The sequence below is a fragment of the Vicugna pacos genome, chromosome 21 (genome assembly GCF_048564905.1).
Source record: "Vicugna pacos chromosome 21, VicPac4, whole genome shotgun sequence".
NCBI lineage: Eukaryota > Metazoa > Chordata > Mammalia > Artiodactyla > Camelidae > Vicugna > Vicugna pacos.
The window spans coordinates 27,784,826-27,802,235 of record NC_133007.1 but is presented as its reverse complement, the minus strand read 5'-3'; positions in this window follow the sequence as shown (position 1 = coordinate 27,802,235).

Below are 17,410 nucleotides of genomic sequence, written 5' to 3'. Positions count from 1 at the left end.
GGAGGCCACCTTGGGAACGGAAGGCACGAACCAAGGATAGCAGAGCAGAGATGCAGGAGCCTGGCTTCCTAATGGGATGGAGTCCCCTGCTGGGCTTGTCTTGCCTACTTTGAACTTCTTCTACATAAGAAAGAAAGTTTTAGTTTCTTTAAATCACTCTTACTTATGTTCTGTTTTATGTAGCCAAACCTTATCCCAACTGGTACAAGGGAGTATTTACAGAATCCTTCATACATTAGATATTTTATGCATGTTACCTTTTTATATCTTCATGACAACACTATAAAGGTTGGCCAGATTGCTCCTTGTCCAGGTGAGTGTTATTGGGAAAGTTACTTCGCCTCTATGTGCCTCAGTCCCCTCATCTGTAAGATGAAGATAATAATAGCGGCTCCCCGTAGAGCTGCGAAGATCAGACAAATTCCTGTATGTTAAGTGCTCACTGTTAGCCGTTACTGTGTTAGCAATAACAATCCTAGTCAGAGGCCTGACTCTAGCTTAGAGAGCTTCAGTAACCTGTTTAAGGTGACACAGTTGGTAAGTAATGGTAGAGCCAATATTCAAACCCAGGCCCTTGTGAATCTTAAAACTGTGCAGAGGTGGGAGGGTATAGCTCAAGTGGCAGAGCGCATGCTTAGCATGCACTAGATCCTGGGTTCGATCCCCAGTACCTCCTCTAAAATAAACAAACAAACCTAATTACCCCCTCCTCCCCTTAAAAAAAAAAGAAAAACTTAAAAACAACCCCCCCCCAAAAAACTGTGCATTTCCCGATACATTTTGGAAGGACCCAATGTGGGTGGGCTGCAGGATGGATGGGCAGGAGACTGGATGGATGAATGAAATCCTGCCTTTTACTCTCCCTTGACCCTGAATCTTCCCCATGGAGCCAACATCCATCTCGCCCTCTTGTGGCCATGGAACTCACAGAGAGCTCTCGGTGAGGAGTGGGGACGGAGCCCAAATAGGAGGGCTGAAGTCAGCAAACAGCTTAAGCTCAGCCCACCCAGGGGAGAAAGATGAGCTTTTCTAGGAGGAGGAAGGCAGCTAGCAAGTTCAAGGGAACCATGCCTAGCTCAACTTCCCAGTCCCAAGTCCATTCCCAGAGCCAGGAGTGTCAGCCTGCCATAAAAATGAGGCCCAGAAAACTCCAGGGAGTTGATAAGACTTTTTAAAGCATGATACGGGGCTCTCAAGAGATGAAATGGAATATATTCCCCTTACTCAAGGAATTTGTCATATAATTTATCCATTTGAGCAGTCAGCAGACAGAATTGTATATGGTTAAGAGCGTAACTCTAGATTCAGACTGTCTGGGTGTAAATTCTGGCTCTGCTACTCACTGCGTGACCTTGGGTGATTTACTTTCCTGTGCTATGCTTTCCATGCTTAAAACAAGGATAATAAACTACCTGCTTTATGAAGTCATCGTGAATATTAAATGAGGTAATATTTGTATTTAGAATAGTGTCTGGCGTATAGTGAGTACTTCAATGTTTCAAAATGTTTTACATTTTTATGTATTTATTTTTTAAATGGAGGTACTGGGGTTGAACCCAGGACCTTGTACCTGCTAAGCATGCACTCTACCACTAAACTATACCCTCCCTCTACTTAAGTGTTTTTAAAATGTATGCATACAATTAGAGACTTACAGATAACATAAACGTGAAATGCTCGTTTTGTGGTTCAGCTCCATAAAAATTCAGAAATGGGAAAAATGATAGGAAAAAAGAAATGAAGTGTTTCACTGAAGTAGTGAGACTCAGTAATGGGCAGGACTGGGGAGAACACAGAGTTGTGGCCCAGGCCTAGGCAAAAGTACGGAGGCAGAAACTGGCCTGATCTGGGTCACAGGTGAGGTGGGGAGTAAGAAGAGACGCCAGAGTCAAATTGACATTGGGGAATAGGGAGAGATGAGGTTGAGACCTGATTATGTGAGATTCTGAAAGCTAGATTTGCTATAATGGGCAATGGAGAATGGTTGAAATGTTCTATGATGAAAGTGGTATTTTTGGAAGATTCATCTGGCAGATGAAGATTGGAGAAAAGAAAATTAGAAAAAGGAAGGTCAGTTGGGAGGTAGTTATGGTAATTCTGGCTTAAGGTGGCGAGGACCTAATTTAATATTGCATTAGATGTGGAGGAGATGAGGGGAATTTTTGAGATACATGGTTTTAAATTTAGTTTCAGAAAATAAAAGTAAGCTATACTTAGAGTTTAAAATACTGAATAGTACACAAAGGTATAAAATGCAAAATAAAGTCTCCCTTCTCTTCCCCACCCCCAGTCTAGCTTTTCAAAGGTAACCATCAAAGGTTCTTGTGTATTTCAAATGTTTTAAGCACATACCAATAAATAAATACCATTGCTCCTGGAGGAAATATGGTGTAGATTCTTGTAAGACTCTGATCAGAATGTTTTCAACTGATCAATCCATAACCTTGTTTTATGTGTGTTTCTGTTTAAAGACATCTTATCTGATATATATTGTTGACTCATTAACATTGAACTCATGACCGACAGCCCTATAACTCATGCCTGAAGGAAGCTTCTCTAATGGGTATGTTCTCTGTAAGGCACATCACAGCCTTCTGGTACCTGGGAACATAAGCCAGCACTTTAGCAGTACAACTGGGGGCCATTTAAAACAGTGAAATCTTCTGTATAGCACAGGGAACTATATTCAATATCTTATAATAACATGATCTTGTAATAACACCTTATAATAACATGAAAACGAATATATGTATATGTATGACTGGGACATTATGCTGTACGCTAGAAATTGACACACTGTAACTAACTATATTTCAATTAAAAAAGAAAGAAAATAAATAAAACAGCGAAAGCACCAACAAGAAACACGCATACATACACACACACACACAAATGCAAAAGACCTGACACTAGTTAGACCATGAATGCGACATTTGTTTACAGGATGAGAGCTGAAACAAGGGAGCAGGGCGTTGCCCTGTTGGACCTTAGCTGGGAATGTAATCATCCCATGACTCGAAGTTTATGCTGCTCTGTATGTGTCTGTGAATGACCATGAGAGTGTTATGTTTGATTGGGGAGTTACAGATAAATTTTAGCAAGTAGACAAATTGACAAATACAGAACCTGCAAATCATGAGGATGAACCGTTCATAGAGAGAGGGCCAGCTTCATGGCAATGTGTCCTGTCCAGTCACACAGAGACTGCATTCAGGAGAGCTCCAGGCTTGGTTTAATGCCCTGCTGTTGTTACTGTCTTGAAATTCTTAACTTTTTAAAAAAATTGAAGTAGAACTGATTTACAATATTGTGTTAATTTCAAGTGTACAACAAAGTGATTTAGTTTTATATATATATATATGTATATATACACACACACATACTTTTTTCAGATTATTTTCCATTATAGGCTTTTACAGGATATTGAATATAGTTCCCTGTGCTATACAGCAAATCCTTGTTGCTTGTTGCCTTATCTATTTTTATCTATTTTATATATAGAAGTGTGTATCTGTTTATTCCATACTCCTAATTCATCTTCCTTCCCTTGAAATTCTTAACTTTTGAACAAGGGGCACCACATCATTTTCATTTTACACTAGGCTATAAATTATGTAGCTGGTCCTAAATGTATGTTTGTGTATGCATATTTAATTTCATAAATAAGATCATATTATAAATACCCTTCCTTCCTTCCTTTCTAGTTTCTTATATTTTCTTTTTTTTTAAGCTCAGTGTTATATCTTTGGAGATCTTTTCATATCGACATATAGAAACCTACTTTCCTCCTTTTCATATCCATAGTATGGATGTATCATGATTTATTTGCCAAGTCTCCAATTGCTAGACATTATTTTGTTTACGTATATTTGCTTTTAACAAGTATGCTGAAAAGACTGTCCTTGTTACACATACACACACACACACAAGCACTTGGCATGTCTTCAAATTATACTCATGCTCTACACTAACAGTAGAGATGCTGCTACATCAAAGGGTGTTTGTATTTCAAATAATGATCATTATTGCCTTGTTGCTCTCCCAAAAGTTTGTACTGCTTTTCACTCCTACCAAGAAAATTGGAGAATTCCTATTCTCAAATACAGCTTACCAACTCTATAAATATCCAAACTTAAAAAAAATTGGCGATCTGATCAGCAAAAAAGGCATCTTGTAGTTGTTTTGATTTGCATGTACTTTAATCATGTGTGAAGTTGAACATTTTTTTCGATGTGTTTATTTGTTAATCTTTTTTAAAATCTGTTTTTGAATTTCCTGTTGCTATCCTTTGTTTATTTTCCCATTAGGTTGTTTGTCTTTAGGGTATTTTTATATAAATTAATTAACCCTTTGATTATATGAATTATAAGTATTATTCCCCAACTTATGAGTCTTTTGATTTTATTTGCAGTGTTGTTTTTTCCTCTATAGAAACACAGCTTTTAATGTTATACACTGAAACTTCTAGATGAGAGATATTTTATCATTTTTCGGTTTTGTTCGTTTGTTTTGTTTTTTCCGGGGGAAGGTAATTAGGATTATCTATTTATGTATTACTTTTGGTGGAGGTACTGGGGATTGAACTCAGGACCTCATGCATGCTAGGCAGGCACTGTGTCACTGAGCTGTGCCCTCCACCCTAGATGTTTTAAATTGCAATCGGTATCACTTGATGACGGCTTAGATGTAGAGGGAGAGGAAGAAATCAAAGGTAACACCAGTGTTTCTAGGTTTGGGGAATAATAATAATGTCCTTACCAGCCTTCTCCAGCAGGCATCCTTCCAGTGACAGGCCCTTCCCCGTGAGCTTAGGGAGCCAAAGGTTCAAAATCAAGAATTCATAAGCGTTTACTGCCTTTTTGTTTTAATATATGATTTAGGAATAATTTCAGATTCACAGAAAGATTGCAAAGATAGTAAGTTGAGAGTGTTCTCAGATACCCTAGATCTACTTTTCCTTATTCTTTACATACTACATTAATATGGTACCCACAATTAATGAACCAGTATTGACACATTATTATTAACTAAGGTCCATACTTTCTTCGGATTTCCTTTGTTTTTAGTCTCATATCCTTTTTCTGTTCCAGGATACCATATAATATTTATTGGTGATGTCTCCTTGTCCTCTTGGCTGTGATAGTTGAATTTCCTGCTTATGGTCATTCCGCATCAATTCACTAATGAGACCAAAACCCTAACTGAACTGAACTAGCTGTGCCCACGATACAGAATCAGCAAATAGCTGACTCTTGATCCCTATCCCCACTGTCCCTCCCGCCTCCAACCCTCCTCCTCCCCCACATTCACTCCAGTACCCTGCACGTTCCTTCCTAGGGATGGTTAAGTCTTCCTTTGAATTCAAAGGCTGCTTTCTAGCCTTCCTTACCAGAGGTTGGGATTACCCCCACGTATTCCCATAAACTTGCTTTATTTGTCTACTTATGTGTTTATTTGTTCGTTTATCCCCTGAATCAGGGTAGCTGGCTGGGTTTTCTTAGTAGTTAGTCTCTAGTACAACTCTAAGCTAGGAGTTGCTCCTTCCGATTCTGGAGAGATTGAGGACGACACTTTGTAGAGGCAGGGAAGTAGGGAAGGAGAGCTGGTGTGCTGGGGAAATTAATGCACCCGGCTTGTATGTGTCCTAGATAAAGGTGAGATGCACTAGTGCAGAAGTCCTGGAGAAAGTCAGAAATACAGATTTTTGTACACTGATGAGATGTCAGTGGGTCAGCGTTTAAAACAGCTTTGAGAGATGTCTGCACTTGGAGTAGAAAGCGTGAAAAGTGAGGGAGAAGAGGAGAGGGCAGAGGTAAGAACCTTGCCCATGGTTAGGAGACAGGGGAAGAAGTCCCATGAAGGAGATCGGGGAAGGGCTGGAGCTGTAGAAGACTGTGGGCAGAGCAGTAGTGTAGAAACCCAAGGAGAAAAGAGTGTGGAAAACTAGGAAGAAGAGACATTCAGTAACAGGAGAACTGAGAAAAGGTCTTCAGTTTCTGAGCTTGACTGCACAGGAGGGACAAGAGGATTTGGAACCACTGGGTATAATAAACTGCTTGACTCGGATGTGGTAAATAGAATGGAAAGAAATAGGAAAGCAGCTTCAAGTCGTAAAAGGATGAGGATAAGTTTCTCCTGTACATCTTTGGGGCATAAGGAAAGTAACTGGAGAGGGAATCATTGAAGAGAGCGAAGGGAGGTTGGAAGTTAGATTGTAGCTCTTGGTTTCCTTGCTTCACTTTGGATGTAAACTCATGAAGGCAGGGATTTCTGTCTGTTTTGACTTCTGTTATTTTCCAGGAGCCTAGAATAGTGTCTGGTACCTGGTAAGTATTCAGTAAATACTGCTGAATAGTGGAGAGGAACAGCCTGCGCACTAGGAGGATGGTTTTAGAAGGAAGGATAAATAAATGTCTCTTCCTCTGAGACTGCAGGGAAAATTGAGGAGCTAGAGGTAGAAAAGGAACTCCTACCTGAAGCCCTAGGCTGAATAGTAGGGCACCCAGAGAGGATGGGCTGCAAGAGGGGCAGCCAGCCAGGGAACTGAGGGCAAAAATCCCCTCCTGCTCCCACGCAGGGCAGCCAAGAGCAGGCCTGGGACACCAGCTGGGCACTTTTCCCAGCCCTTGCATTCCCGCTGAGTCCCATACACAATGAAGAAAGGGAGCTGACAGTGCAGTGACATGATTTAGGTTAATGAACTGCTGATCATCTGCCAAGTGGGTGGGAAGTTGTTTTTCTGTCTGCCCACTTTTATAGAAAACAATTTTTATGAGTGATTCATCTTGTCTCATTACTCAGAGAAGAAATTTGTGAGCTGATAACAAGAGGTTAAAACCCAGGGAAAACATAGCCACCCTCATCCCGTCCCCAATTTCTGGTGGATGGGCGTGTTCATTCTCTTGATTGTGGTGAGGATTTCACAGATTTTACATATATATATTTGACAAATATAAGTCAAAACTATTAACTTGTATATTTACATGTGTGCAGTTCACTGTATGTCAGTTATACCTCAATAAAGATGTTTAGAAAAAGGAAAAAAAATCTTATATGTAAAATTTTTATAATCACAGAGTTTGGAGCTTTAATATATACATGCTTACTTGCATATATAAATTTATTGAATTTATCTTTACAATCAAAGAGGAAGCCATTTTGAAATAATATAAATATTTTGGGAAAAACAAAGGCTAACCTAGGAAGACAAGATTCAAAGACAGCATTGTAAAATTTCTAGCCACATCCCAGGATAAACCAACCACTCCCTTTCCTGGGGATAGGACTGAAGAGATGAAAGTCTTTGGTTAGCTGGGGTGAAAACATTGTGTTCCCTTTTAAACCTGTCTCCATAGCACATATCAGCATTTTATCAATTAATTTACCTGTTTCTTTTCTGTCTCTCCTACATTGGAAGAGAATCTTCACAGGAGCAGGGATCTTAACATCCTGTGCCCACCACTGTCTTACTCAAATAATGTAGAATAATGGCTTCTCAAATATGGCCATGTCCATCCTGAATATGTTACCTCATATGACAAAAGGGGCTTTGCAGGTTTAAGTTAAGGGTGAGGTCTTTAAAATGGGGAGAATATCCCAGATTATCCAGGTGGTTCCAATATAACCACGAGGGTCTTTATAAGAGGGAAGCTGGATCAGTGTCAGCGGAGATATGACAACAGAAGCTGCAGTCAGAAAGTGAGAGAGAGATTGGAAGATGATGTGCTGCTGACTTTGAAGATGGAGGAAGGGGCCATGAGCCAAGGAATGTAGACAGAGCGTACAAGCTGGATAAGGCAGGGAAACAGATTCTCTCCTAGCCTCTAGAAGCAACGCAGCCCTGTGACAGCTTGATTTTAGTATTTCTGATCTCCAGAACTGCAAGATGATAAGTTTGTGTTGTCTCAAGCCACTAAATTTGTGGCAATTTGTTACAGCAGCCACAAAAAGCTATTACAAGTGGTACCCGATGCATAGTAGATGCTCGAGAAACATTTGATGATTGACCAGCTCTCTTACATCTGGGGCCCCAGCCCATAATGAAAACACTACTTTGTCACTTCATAGCGTTGTACAACAGCAAAGTGTTCATAATCCTAGTCTCATATTATTTTCACAATGATTATCATCATTTTATAGCAAGGAAACTAAAACTCAATTGTCTAAATTCCCATAGCTTTTAAGAGGCAGAAAGTAGATTCAGAACCAATAGCCTTATTTTCTCCTTATTTTTGTGTAATGTGTAAACAATGTTATGTTAACAGTAAAGGATGGATTAAAAAAAATTCATTCCCAATCCTTTTACTCTAATAGATCAACCAGTTTTTATTTTTCTATGTCTTCTTCCAGGTCTCATCTATATAACACACATTTAAAAAATCTTTGTAAGGGGAGGGTCTAGCTCAGTGGTAGAGCGCATGCCTAGCAGGCATGAGGTCCTGGGTTCAATCCCCAGTCCCTCCAGTAAATAAACAAACAAACAAACAGACAAACAAATAATTACCCCCTCAACCTTTGTAATGATAGTGTGTGTTATAATGTATATTACATGTATATAGAGTTTTCACTTTTCTGTTTAGTATTATTTTATTGCCTGAGTGTATTGGTTTGGGTCCTTTGGGAAACAGATGCTGAGACAAAGTTAACAATCTAAGAAGTTTATCAGTGGGTAATGCCTCTGAAAAATAGTGAAAGAGGAAGTAAGATTGGGCCAGGAGAGCCCCAAGCCATGATGCAGCTCTGACAACCTCAGCCAGCCCTGCGGGGAGATCTGGGACAAAGATCGCCAGATACAGGAGATGCATGTTGAGCAGAAATGGCCAGTCCCCATACCCACGCCAGGCCCAGCCACTGGGTGGGGGCTTCTTGCTAAGAGTATGGTCTCAACTCGAACATCATAGTGAATCCTGCAGGTGTTGCGGCTGGAAGCTGTGAGATCACTGCACTCCTGGCAGCTGAATAGAAAACTTTCTTGAAGGGAATCCAAGTGGGGCACCTCATGGCTGCTACAGTCCACACCTCGTGTGAAGTCGAATCACTTCTCCGGACATAGTGGGTAAGTGTTCCATGGACCCCTTCTCTGCAGCAGCAACTTAGATGAGGGAGGTTAGTGGAATGAAGTACAGCTCCATTGCTGCAGTTAGTCTCAGGGCTGCAACTGGTACTCATTGCCTCCTTCCCCGACCCTAATTTCCCTTTGCCCTCAGCCACCACCTCTACTGCTCTCAGGGCTTCACCCGCACTGCGGCCCAAACCCTGATTCCTGAGGGTCTGAGGTAGAGTCTCAGGTCAGGGTTGCTACACTTGTCCATTCGTGGTCACAACTAGGCAAGGGATACCAAGTACCCAGAGGTGCCCAGATGGGTCACTGCACATCTCCTCCCCGCCCAGCTGCGTAACAGCTGTCCTACATCTTCCCTGACCACGTGGTGATTATCCCTGACAACATGGTAATTTCTCTCCTTGCCTGCTGCTCCCTGTGTACAGGGAGTCCAGAGGGCCCAGGTGGCAGCCACAGCATGAAACTCAGTGTTACCCACAATGACCATTGAGAGTGATGGTAAGTAGGTGCTATGGTCCGAACGTTTGTGTCCCTCCAAAAGTCATATGCTGAAATCCTAATGCCCAAGGAGATGGTGTGGAAAGGTGGGGGCTCTCGAGAGGTGATTAGGTCATGAGGGCAGAGCCCTCGTGAATGGGATGGTGCCCTTGTTAAAGAGGTCCAGGAGAGCTCCCTCCCTGCTCTTGTCATGTGAGGACACAGTGAAAAGACAACCCTGTATGAACTGGAAGCCCTTACCAAACACCAAAATCCTGGACTTCCCAGCCTCCAGAACCATAAGAAATAAATATTCGTTGTTTATAAGCAACCTAGTCTGTGGCATTTTGTTACAGCAGCATGAGCTGACTGATACCATGGGGCTACTCCTTTCCTGCTCCAGGCCCCGTCAGAGCTGGCCGTCTTTTGTGTCAACTAGTATGTGGGCCAGGGCAGTATTCCTAGGGTGGAAAGTATTGCCTTCACAACCTAAAGAGGTCCCCCAGGTCTGTGATGGCAAGGGATGGAAGATACTATAATTTGTCTTTTACTTTGGAAGGGATGTCCTGGCATGTCTCTTAAACACTGGACTCTTAAAAACCTTCCTGATGCGGTAGGCCCCTGAATTTTTGTAGGGATTACCTTCCACACTCTGGAGTGCATTTGCCTTACCAAGGCTTTTAGTACGCTAGTTCCCCTTGCTCATCCTGACTGATCAGCATGATGTCATCGATGTTATGAACCAAAGGGATGTTCAGCAGGTTGTCCAAATGGTCCAGATTGCTTCTGATTAGATAGGGTGGATCCACTGGAAGCTGGACTTTGACTAGGACTCTGTGTATTACTCAGCTCTCACAACCTCCCTCTCCAACAGGCAGGCAAGGATGACACTTTGGGTCTCCAGGGATCGGTGTCAACTCAGATCCTGTGTCCAATAGTCCTCAGAATGCCTGGGTGTTCTCTCCTCTGTTTACAGTCACCCGAAAAAATAGTCATACATCCCTTTTTGGAAAAACTGGGGAATCATTACAGTATACACTTATGTGGTGGTGCCAGTCTTGGAGATGTCATTACCTCTTCAGTCAATGAGTCTGGGTTCTGAAAACTGACTGAAGTTGGGGAACTGAAAGGGGGAGGTAATTAGGTCTATTTATTTATTTTTATGGAGGTACTGGGGATTGAATCCAGAGAAGGGATCATGGTTTTCTACTGGGACCTCCATCCTTAGGTTTCTGCTCATCTATTTTTGCTTTCTTTTGATTACATATATTCAGCACTACCCTTGTTTTTGACTGCCCATCCCTAGGGATGCCATGCTCCATTACCCATCTACACAACTCTCTGTGTCAAGCTCCTGGGCTCTCACTCTGACCATGCCAGCCATTAGATAATTGTAACCCTTAAGTTTCTGGCAGTTAAGTGCTGCCACTTAGCCTCTTTTGCTTTGGGACCCCATTATCCTTGTTGCTATAGATGAGTCAGGCTGTGACAGCAGCTCCTCTGGTTAGTCCTGGCATGCAGAAGACAGCCAGCCCTCTTGGTGATTCTTGGTGATGCTGGTACTCCTCTCACCAGCACATCCTGATGGCATTGGTAAATGGGGTTGTTCTAGACTTTCCATGGAACATATTGGCAGGGTTTCTGGCCTCCTCTAGTTGACTCTAGCATGACCACTTCACTGAGCCATTTAATCCTTTCTTCCCCCGATTGTTCTGGCAAGTCAGACAACTGAACTTCATTCAACAAAGTTATCACATTTTCCATGTTTCTAGGAGCCACTGGGGCAGGTCCTTATAAAGAAGTTAAATTTTATCCCAGGAGAGTGGGTCCCAGTCAATTAACTCTTCCTTTTCCAGTCTTGTATTTCAACCCCTTGATTAAGCACCATCGAAACCCAATCCCACAGATACTCCCCAACTCCTACTAGTTCATACTGATCACTTCTTGCAGCTATTTTGGGCTATGGGCCTTTTCTTCCCTCATCAGAACCAGCACGTTGTTGCTGGATTGTGCTAATTAAAAGCCTCACAGTCAAGAGAGGGGGTGGAGGCAAACTCAGAGGGGGAGAGGCCTTTGCAGTGTCTTACCCCCTGGAGGGGGTGCTAGCTCCTAGTCAGGAGGGGTGGGCCCCCTCTTAAGGCTCTGAGAAGTTCAGAGGAGCGCAGGGAGCCAAAATCTTTGAGGGAGCCACTTAGGTATCTCCATTCCATGTGTCAAGGTCCTGGGTTTTCCTAACCAGGACCCTGACCTTGACTGCAGATCTGCCTCTTGGAACACTAAAGCTCTGAGTCTGGTCTTCAGCGTTTTTTTTTTTTTTCCTCTCCCACTGCTGTAGATAAGGGCCTCTTTGTCACCCATCAAAGAGCCTTTCTGGCCTTCAGTCAATTTTCAATGTTTAGTAACGACTCTCAGCTTTTCGTTATCTCTTGGCAGGACTCAATGCAACTTAATAACAGTCAGCCAATTCCATTGTCCTTGTAGTCGCTGCCATCCCTCTGCCTACCACATATCGCTGGATTATTACACTGTAGGAACACGTCCCCACTTCACATTCAGTGAAAGTTTTAGCAACTGGGCCACCATCTTGTTCCAGAGACTGTCTGTGCCCCACACACTATCCAGGAGGGGTCCTTATTGCCAGCCAAGCAGTGAGTAATGCAGTTTCCAAACCCCACCTTACCGCCTGCTTCTCCAGACCACTCCTGGGAAGACCGGAGTCAGCTCGGGCGGTTGGGAAGCAGGTGCTGAGACAAAAGGAGGAGTGCAAGAGGTTTGTTGGGTGGTAATGCCTGTGAAAGATCAAGGGGAAGGAAGCAGGAATTGGGTAAGGAAAGCTTTCGGACAGTGAAATAGATCTGATAACTGCGAAAGAAATGGATGTAGGAAGGAAAATTGGGCAAAGAAAACATCAAGCCATGATGTAGATCCTCTTAGATTGCAGTCGGCCCAGTGCAAAGATCCAGAGCAAAGAGTGTCACACAGAGGAGTCCTATAGGGGGCAGAAATGGCCAGGCCCTAATGGTGCCCTAGTCATAGGCTAGGGGCTGTTCAGAGAAAGCGGGGCCTTAGCTGTAAGACTGTAATAGATCCCACAGGTGATCCAGCTGGAGGCTGACAGCTAACCGCAGTCTGGCAGTTGAATGGCAGATTCCTTCCTCCTTTGAGGGGGGAGGTAATTAGATCTATTTATTTATTTTAATGGAGGTACTGGGGATTGAATCCAGGATCTCATGCATGCTAAGCTCCACCACTGAGCTATACCCTCCCCTCAGATTTCTTCTTAAAGGGAGATCTGAGTGGCATCTCTCCATGGCTGCCATATCAGGTATTTGGTCTTCGAGTCCAATGCTATGTCCAGATATCATCTTGCCTCTGTATTTGAGACATATACTTTGAAAAACATTTAGATAAAGAACCCACAGAAATCAGAGTGGGACTCTGCTGAAACTCTTTGCCACAAACGGACCGTGAGGCAACACGGGGCTTCGGGAATATGTGTAAAGGTTTAAGCTGCTAGCTTCTGCTTTCTTTACCGATGAGGAAAGGAAAGCGAGATGGGAGGTGAAAGCAGCTGTTGTTTGGGTGTGTGGAGGAAAGTTGGCTCTCTCCTCAGAGTGGCATTTTACCAATTTGGAAAAAAAAATTATGCAGAAAGAATCTGTTCCTTTTAATTTCCACTGGAATTGGAAGTATGTAGCCTTCTTGCTCTTTTTTCTTTTAAATGATACTCCTGTTTTGAATGACGCTGGAGACTGAACGTACTGGAATTTAGTTGCTTGGAGATTTAGAGGTGGGGCAGCAGGGGTGATAAAAGCATTACAAAGTGTGGGGCCACCTGAGAAGCCTTGAGATGAGCCTTTCCCTTGTCAGGAAGTGACTCTGATTAAGCTGAAAATGTTGCTTGGAATTCTTTGTCCCAAACAGATACCTTGTTACGTATCAGATATGGTTACACTTACTCATTTTTCTAGCTGATGACAAAAGGAGGAACTGAAAGAGGGAACATGACTCCCCCGACCCCTGCACCCTGCCACAAGAAGCCCAAAGGAAACCATATCATTATGGAATCTGGAATCATCTTAATTTCTAAGAGGAAACTGAGTCCCAGAGATTGTAGGAGACTTGGCTAGGATTACAGCTTTCCCTAGAAGTAAAGTCAGAATACAGGTCTCTTGACTCCTGACTCAGGGCTCTGCCTCAGTGATGTCCACTCATAAAATCCCCATGGAAAGAGTGGAAGACATGGGACAGAAAGGATGAAATCTCTTTCAGGAACTCTTAGAGATCCTGAACCCAAAGACTGGAAGAGTATATCAAGTGAGTATTTAAAGTGACCATTTCTTATCTTCCCTAACAACACCCATAATAGACATTTTATTCCACCAGGAAAAGCCCCAAGGGTTAGTATAATTATATGTTGTTATTGCTGGTGAAGAGCGAAGCATTTGCAATGGAATTTGTAAAGAAATGGTGTGTAATGTGCTAAAATGACATCAAGGTGAGTGGTCCCTTTCCTTTCCCACCTTTGGTCAGCACTCTAGGTGGGGTTTACCAGATCAATCAAGGCTTGACATTGCATTTATCATCCCAACCTAGATTAACCTTCTGAAGTGCTGCCACTTTCTTACTCAAAAAGCTTCTATAGCTCTCTATGACTTACCAATAAAACCCGTATTTCCTTATCCTGATATTCAAGGCTTTGTATAATCTATCCCAGAATCTACCTTTCCAGTCTTATTTCTCACTACTCCCCTGTCCCTGTGTTCAGCCTACAGGATCTCGTTCCAGTTCCCACAGCAAACATTATGCTTTCCTGCCCCAAGGGCCTTTGTACATTTTCTTGTCCCTTCCTCCTTCCCCCTCACCTACCTGTTTTTTTCAAGGTCTACATTAGATACCACCCTATTCTAGTTGGGAGACTTTTCAAGAGTATTTCATTTGTGCGATTCACCTGGCACTTTTCATACCCTTGCTTAGACTTGCAGGTAATTCCAACAGTCCCCAAACTTGTTCGCAAAGTCTTCAGCCCTCACAATCACTCTTCTCTTTGGCAGGTCCCCCAAGCTGGTGAACCAAATTTATGTGACTCAGCTTCCTCAGCAACCCACTCCATACCTGGTCTTCCAATTTAAGCTCCAGAACACAAACTTCACCTTTTCTTCTATGTCCAGCCTTTGACTATTCTCTCTCTGTCTTTTATTTCTTGAATCTTGCTCACTCCTCTGGCTTACTCTCAAAATGTAACCAAGTCTCTCCTGCCGAAAAACCAAACCAAACCAACATAAAACTTTCTCGTTCTTTTGCTCTGTTTTTCTTTAAGTCAGGGTACCTTTTCTCCTCATCTCTTGGTATATTTCTGTTATTGCAGTCTGAGCTCAGGGTCTACCACTCTGCTGAAACTGGCACCTGGAAGACTGACCATAGCTTCTAAATGCCAAATTCCAGTCTCTTCTCCTACTTGAACACCTCTCTTCTGTGGACTTTATCATCTACCTCTCTGAATAACCTATCCGTGGTTTTGTTTTTCTCCATCTGTCCTGTACATCTCAAGGTGTACTCTTTGGTCCTCTTTGGAAACTTACACATCTGTGAGGATGGTTCTTAGACCCTTTAGCGCTAGGTTCTCTTCTAAACTTCATCTCCAGTTTTGCTAGACTTTGTGTGTGTGTGTGTCCCACTTACTTCTCCAAGATGGCAAGTTCCAAAGTTAATTTATTTTATTCTTAATTTACTTTATTCTTCCTCTTCTAGGTTCTCCCCAAATCTCTTGTCTCCTGTCTGTTCAATCTCAGCCAGTGACATCACCTCCTTTCAGTTATTTATCTTTACTCTCCCTTTGTAGCCTCTCTCTTGCTCCATTTAGGACTTGGCCAGAGATTAACAGGTGATCTTTGAGATGACAATTTCAGTAAAGTTGTTACTGGCAGTGGTGATAGTCTTGGAGATCTCAGGAAACAACTGAGGAGAGAATTGTAGGACAAAAATTTGGCTCCAAATTTACTTCATTTATGAAACCTTCTCCAATTTACCTAGAGCTTTCCACACCGTTTCACAAAAGTAAAATTACCCTCTTGAATATATATGTATATGTAATTCACTTCTTTCTGGATATTATATTTGCTCTTATTCTCTACCTTTGCCATATTTATAAACTGGTCAATCTTGCCAAATTGTAACATTTCTTAAGGAGAGGGACACAAACTCTGGGAAATGCCTTATTATCACCTTTGTCACCTGTGCCTGATGATAATGTCTGTCTCAGAGTAAGTGCTTCCTTGAGGAACAGATGACATGACCGGTGACTCAGAGGCCTCCTGGTTTTTCCTTGTAATCTGTGTTCACAGTGCTGGGGTGGGGTGTCTCCTTTGCCACCCTAACTTTGTGTTTACTACAAATACACTAAATATCCTAAGCATTAACCCCAGAGAGTTTAGGCGTTTCCACTTTTCCAATATTTGGGTCCAACTATCTCATACAAAAAATTTTTTTTCTCTTAAAAAAAAAAATCTGAGTGGTCTGGTGATAACGTGGTCCCGGAAGGACAGTTCCTCTTCTGATTCTCACCCCCATCCTTTTTTTTTTTCCTGCTCCCTGAGGCATGGGCCGGTTTGATGTCTCTAATCCCTACAGAAAGCTTCCCTTGGAATGCAGAGACTTTGCTTCCCAGCCGAGGAACTGGGAGATGGACTTTACCCTCCAGGGCCTACACCTAGTTGAAGGTTTGGGGGAGGGGAAGGAAACGCGCTCCCAACAAAGCACCTGACAGTCAGTGGCACGTAAAATTCCTCTTCAACCCCAAAAAGGTACACAATAAATAATTGTTGAGTAAATGAGAATATCAGAGCCCAACAACGTAAGCTAAATCAACCTCTTTTTTACATACCTCAACGATTACAATCTAGGAAGTCAGATACACTGCTCTTTAACCACAGCTAGTAGGTTAGCACAGTGCCTGCAGTTTGCCCGCTCCCCTGACTTTACTCTCCCCACTTCTCAAAAGGCTAAACTGCAAAATGGATTTACAATCTGGGATTGAGACCCTTTCTGCTTAGAATGATGGTCATTCCTATTCCATGTGAATTTACACAGTTCCCATTCATTCAGCAAATACTGAGTGCCTAACAAATGCCGGTCCCTGTTTTACGCGTTTGGGATACAGCCGAGAACAAGACAAGAGATCTTGGCCCTGGTGGAGCTTTGCGTAGGACGAGATACAAACGATGAATACGATTTTTTAGATTAAATTATATAATCTGCAAGGTGACAGAATAGTACAGAGAAAGAGGTACCAGGCTGAATGATGTGTGGAGGCCAGGAAAAGGGAGAGGAGAACCCACTATTGTCTTGGCTCAGGATGGGGAGAGGGGAGAGGAGCTGAGGCGGAGGAGGCCCTGGCGTCGGGGGACCCGGGAGAGATTTTCCGCAGAACCTGACGGAAGAGTATTCTGGCTTATGCGGAGGCAGGTGAAGGGCAGAAAGGGGTCTAGACAGACGGCCGTTGAAAACGCGGCAGGTGGGCGCTATTCTGCAGCAGAAGCGAGAAGATGCTCCGGCGGGCGGCTCCCGGGGCCCGGGCCGGGGCCGGGGCGGGGGGCGGTCACCGGCGGCCGACCAGTGCGCCCCCAAAATGGCCTCCTGATGCCCCTCGCCGCCCCGCCCCCCGCGCCCCCTCGCCGCGCGCCGCCGCCCTCCGGCCCACGTGACCCCGCCAGCCCCTCCCGCCCACCCCGGCTGGCGACCCGGGTCCGGGTCCCCGCGGCGGCGGCCCCGCCCCTCGCCGGAAACGGACCAACCGGAGGAAGGGTAAGGCGGGCCGGGCGGTGACGGCCAATGGAGGTGGAGCCCCGGAGGGGAGTAACAGGTTGGTGGGAG